Below are 6,168 nucleotides of genomic sequence, written 5' to 3'. Positions count from 1 at the left end.
CCTCTCTCTCTCTCTCTCTCTCTCTCTCTCTTCCTCTCCCCTGCAAATATATTCTTCAGCCTACTCTTCCCTAGTCTCTCACTCCGCTACCATCCCCCACTGGTCTCTCTCTCTCTCATTCTTTCTCCCTCCACCACATGCTCTTCAGTATGTTACAGTGGAGGGGCCGATGGGTAGTGGCTCTACCACTGGGTTTGGAGAATGTGTTGCAATCCCAGACCTCCATGTCCATCTCTGCGGTTCACACTTCCTCCACTCATTTCGCTGTTTGCCCACAATTGCGTCTGTCGCGGGACCCTGCCTGACTTGGGGAGGCAGCAGGAGCTCACGTCAGGACGAGAGCACCAGTTGCCCAGATGGAACATCCTGTTTATGCAGACAGGCAGCGTGTAGGATTGACTGAGGACCTTCTCTTCATGGCTCCCTCTGGCCTTTCCGTCAGCCTTGTGCCTCCGAGGCGACTGGCCAGCCTGAGACGTACACGGACACAGCACATGCCTCCATGTCTGGGTCTCTGTGAGGATGGAAGGTCAGCACCATGGTGGGGAAAACTTCAAGGGAGGAAAAATGCTTTTAAAAAACAATGTTTTTTTATGAAAAAAAAAGAAGAAAAGAGATAGAGGACTTCTTTGGTTACTGATAATTGGTAGTGTGTGTGTGTGTGTGTGTGTGTGTGTGTGTGTGTGTGTGTGTGTGTGTGTGTGTGTGTGTGTGTGTATATGTGTGTGTGAGTGTGTGTGTGAGTGTGTATGTGTGTGTCTGTGAGTGTGTATGTGTGTGTGTGTGTGTGTGTGTGTGTGTGTGTGAGTGTGTATGTGTGTGAGTGTGTATGTGTGTGTGTGTGTGTGTATATGTGTGTGTGTGTGTATGTGTGTGTGTGTCTGTGTATGTGTGTGTGTGTGTGTGTGTGTGTGTGTGTGTGTGTGTGTGTGATCTTCAAGCACTGTTGATTGTCTTTCTTTCAAATATTCTTTGCTACAAGCAGGTCTTAACCGACCCCATTTGCATGCTATAATTACTTTTTTATCAACTACAGATCAATCTTTTACTTGCAAACCATTAACACAGAACGTCAGTGATTGTCTTCATATAATAATTATAATATATACTTTAAGTAAAAGAAACACCATATGCCCCTAATAATCTAATAATACATGTCTTTAAAACATGTCTCCAGTATTTCATATGTAAATATAAAGTGCACTGTATGTTCAATAAATAGGCAAAACATGTATTCAGTTATTGATACAGTACCAAATTATGACTTGGGTTTATTACCAAACACATAAACTTATCGTTCCTAGCCAGGGGCATTTCTAGGACTGGAAAACATCTGGGGCTGGCAGGAGCTCCACAGGCCTCAAAGCAGGAGTTTTTATATATATATATATATATATATATATATATATATATATATATATATATATATATATATATATATATATGCAGAATACCAAAGAAAATTCAAATTCCTGTGTATATACGCATATAGGAATACACAGGAATTTTTCTCAGACTATACAGACCATACCACTGACAGGAGAGGGGTGCATTGACATTACTGGCAGCTGGAATAAATACACAAAGCATGGCTAAACACACAATTTACAATAGGTACCTAGTAACATTAGGGATAAATATACAAGTCAGAACAAACAAAACTCAATTTACAGTATAGAATTCTGTGCGCATACATATTTTGTGCATTGCTTCCATTATATTAATATAATCTTCATTCAGTTAAACTACCAACCCTACGCTCTACAGCCATGGATTTCACAAACTCACAATTTATTGTCACCATAGAAATGTAGCACAACATATAAAAGTCATCATTAGAATATTTGTGCTAAAGAAGGATATTACATCTGTGAAATGCTTTAATCAGGGTTTTAATGAGCTACGTAATTAATTCAACAATTTGTTCTTATAGGGTGTATAGCAACATTCACTGAGTCTAAGCTAAGTGATAGCAAGCTTATCTGTCTTAAGTAGAAAAACAAGTTTTCTTGGCAGTTGGGTTTTAGAAAATGGCCTGCCTAGTCAGATCAGATCTTCTGTATAAAATTATAACAGGCTGGATTTTTGTTGAACACCCGCCCCACCCATTTCTGATTGCCGCTCATTTTTCAAACCCCCAGTACATATAAAGAATAACAAATGTAACAGCCTCCTCCGTAAAATGATAATGAGCCACTGTTCACCACACCCATCTGTCCTGAACCTCCGCATGTGAACCTTGGGAGAAACACTGCTGCGTGGAATGTGCGACCATACCACAGTAAATTTGGCTCAGTATTTGATATTTTCCTGGTTATTAAAAAATACCGTTTACACATTACAGATGTTGAATATGACTTCTATTTACTGTGAAGTTATTCCTTCATAATACATTTCAATGTTAGTGAACTACATGATCTGTAAAGACAATATAACTGTTTTGCTTGCTACCTGATAAGCGCTTCCGCTCTGTGATGTCAAAATAAAAGTCACATTTGACTACTGCACCACAGAGGTCAAGTGGGTGTTAAAGGTAGGGTTATATCACAAAGGTCCTATGTTTTACATTAATGGTATACTAAAAACAGACCTACTGCAGATTCACACAGGAATGCCTCTGCTAACAATTTTGTATGACTAGCCACATTGATTCCCCTTTTACACAGAACTGAACCACTTTCAGCACCAATATCAATGTGAATTTTTATATTAAGAAAAAAATTACTATTAGAAGATATACTTTTGTAAGATATTTAAGTGCGAGGAAAAGTAAACCATTGATGAGCAAAAAAGAAGTTTCAGATATACTGGACATCTTCACTGTTATATGCTTACATGGAATGAACAAGCCAGATCTATACCTGGGTCACATATTTTAGGCAGACGTCCTGGGCCGGCCCTCCCACCAGTGGAACCGAGTCCAAACTTGAGCTCTGAATATGAGATGATCGTGATTTTGCCAGGTTTTCTACTTATTCCAAATATTCAAATTATTCAAATGTGCAAATTTTCTTGTCCCCTTTAAATTGCCATCACTTAAATTCACTTGGTGATTGGTATCTGAAATCCTGAAATCCTGAAATTCTGTCTTTCTGTTAGAATAACAGCAAATTCTGTTAGAATGGGAAAATTGAGCAATCTGAGCCACTTTGAAGGAGGTGAGGTAATCAGGGCTAAACAACTAACCTTGCGGGGTTTTCTCGCGCTGCAGTGTTGAGAGTACACTGAGAAGGATGTGACTGAAGAAAACATCCAACCAAAAGGAGAGCACGTGGATGTAAACAACTCATTAGCAAAAACGGTATCGAGTATATTTCTGACGAACAGGTGCGTAGTCGAGCAAACTGCAGCAATACTGCAGTCCTGGTGCTCCAACTGACGTGTCCGAACGTGTCCAGTTTGAGTTCCATTGCTCGCTAAGGGAAACAGAAAGGCAAGACTCCAGTGGGCAAAAGCACACCAACCGGATCACTGAACAGTGGAGAAACATCGCCTGGTCAGATGAATCCAGGTTCCTGTCGCACCGTGCTGACAGTATGTGGGGCAAGCAGCATGAATCGTTGAGCTTTCCCAACACATCAGGCTGGTGGAGGTGGAGTAATTGAGGTGGATCAAAGCAGTTCTTAAGCCATTGGCCATTCATTGTATGTACCCAATTCCCTGTATTTTCCCAATATTCCCTGTATTTTCCCAATATTCCCTATACTTCAAACATATTAGCAAACCTTTAAAGAGGAAGTTGTCAGTAGTGTTTAATTTAAACTGAATTGCTTCTATAAACACAGACTACTCATTTCCAACAAAATCCCTGTCACGTCATGTGCTCTCAATCCCCTTTCCAAACCACTCCACCAGTAATTCACCAACAAAAGGCCGTGGTCGTCCTACCATCAGTCAGGCAACTGCTCCTGTTCTTCCAGGGCTCTGTCACGGATCACCGGCTTTTCCACGCAGCGCCCCAGTCCCACCTCTCCATACAAATAAGTAGCGTAACCTCAAGCTTCTCTGGGAGGACTGTGTGCACAGCAGCACCAGAGAGAACTGCATTACAGCTCGGCCACTAACTCAGCCCCCCACCACCACCAACAACGCCGCCAGTCTCCTGAGTGTGCTTGCGGACTGCTGCAGGGTGAAGCACACGTGATCCATCAGGTGTCAGAGTTTACTACTTGCCTGCTCTGCTCCTAGCGAGCCGTCTTTCTGGTACTGCTCCAGGGGTGATGCGTGCTCGCACATGCATGCAGCTTCCCTGCGTGTCTCTAATGATGCTCAGGCTTCACAGCCCGTCTATATTTAGCTCACGCTGTATGTCAGCTCGGAGGACATATTGGCACACGCTGCATCTGGGTGAGGCTGTGATGTGCCCACCTATATGAGCTGGAGTGGTGAGGGGTGGGGAGGCCTGAGGCTCGTGCACCTTTCGTTTGGTATAAGAGGATAACGTGATTTGCTGGACTGTTTTATTTCACAGCTGGCATGCTGTTTCAGTGGCAGCAACTGTCAGTAATCACTAATCTACATCTGCATGTATCGCACCCCCCCCCACTCTCTCTCTCTCTCTCTTTCCCTCTCTCTCTCTGTTTCTCTCTCTCTCTCTCTCTGTCTTCTCTACCTCTCCTGCACACTCTGCCTCTTTCCCCTCTTCCTAGTGCAGACTAGAAAAGCTCCTGGTGCGTGGGTGTGTTTCACGCCTTTATTCTCTACATCTGCAGAAGGTATGAGGTCTAATACAGTTACTAAAACACCGGGCAGCAGGATTTTTTTTGTTTTGTTATCTCCTACTAAAAGAACAAGCAAGTAAACACGCTTCCTGTAAGTGTAATTTAGTAAGTGTAATTCAGAGATAGTCAGGGAGATAACAGTGTGACGATTGTTACCTTTGTTTCATTTGGCTTGCCTGTCCGCTCCCTGCACCTCCCTCAGTGACCTAAAAGCAAATCAACAGATGTACAAAATTGTTTTTTAAACTGCAGTGCAGTAGCCTGGGACTGTTATGAGCAAACTCACATTTCCAGGCACTGTGTGCAGCCTGAGTGAGCTCACTGAAAGGTATGACTGCACTGTCAGGGTATCGCCCACGCACTGGTGTCCTTGGGATGAATTCTCAATGTATGTTCTCCTCAAAGGATGAGGAGCTCAACTAAGGATAAGTTCATAAATTGGACTCTGCTGACAAAGCCCAACTGGAATTTGAGCCATAAATGAAATACAGATGTTTCCCTCTAGAGGGCAGTCATCGTTCAGACAGACCATTAGCGTTGTCAGAGTCAGGAGCAGAATGGTGAAGTAAGGAACTACAAATACTGGTATTACTGTAATTATAATAGTAATAGTTACTGTTATTAATACAATTAGCAAAGTACATTTGATACTTTCCCCTTGATTTTGTTAAGCATGCTATTTTTGTTCTTTTAAATGATCAAATCAAATCCGGTCAGGATGGACGGTGAGCGTATTGTGAAACTAGCTTACAAAATGTGGCCTTGTTAGGTAATCATCCATGCAAATTGCTGGAAGCGTATTACAGCACATATTCTGTGTAGTCTGTGGATCAACAAAGTTAATTGTTAATCACACTAAACGCGGGTGTTAATCAGAAAACAATCAAGATGTTGCTCCTGGTGTAGCGAGTGGGCACACCAGGGGAACATTGATTCCGGAGCTGTACTAGCTGGAGCTTTGGTGCCACAAACCTGCTCTTCTTCTTCTTCTTCTTCTCTTTATTAATCACTCAATTAATTAATTAGTTTTTCCTATTCTTAGGTGAATCATATAAGGTGTTAACTTATCTAAGAAATAAACATGACTAATATGTTAATCACCTTTATTAATGAATAATGAAGATAGTAGGTAATATTCGCTGGCTTAAATAATAGCATAGCATTCGCTTCGCGCATATTCTGGTCGTGTGACGTAAGACCAGATAATAAAATATGTTCTTGAATCATGGCTGTAATTATTATAAAGATGAATGTGATAAAAACAAGAAAACGATGTAATTTTATCTAGTAGCCTCTTAGTAGTTTATCACAGAACATTTAAGATCATAAGTGAACTTTGGAAGTTAAATATGTAACGTGTAGCTAAACATTTAAATCTATTGTCAATGATGGTTAATAATTATCAAACAGATGTATAGGCATCAATTCACTTAGTACAATTAGAGTT

This window comes from Electrophorus electricus, chromosome 15, assembly GCF_041902795.1.
Source record: "Electrophorus electricus isolate QZ-2024a chromosome 15, ASM4190279v1, whole genome shotgun sequence".
Lineage (NCBI taxonomy): Eukaryota > Metazoa > Chordata > Actinopteri > Gymnotiformes > Gymnotidae > Electrophorus > Electrophorus electricus.
Note: the sequence above shows the minus strand (reverse complement) of the source record.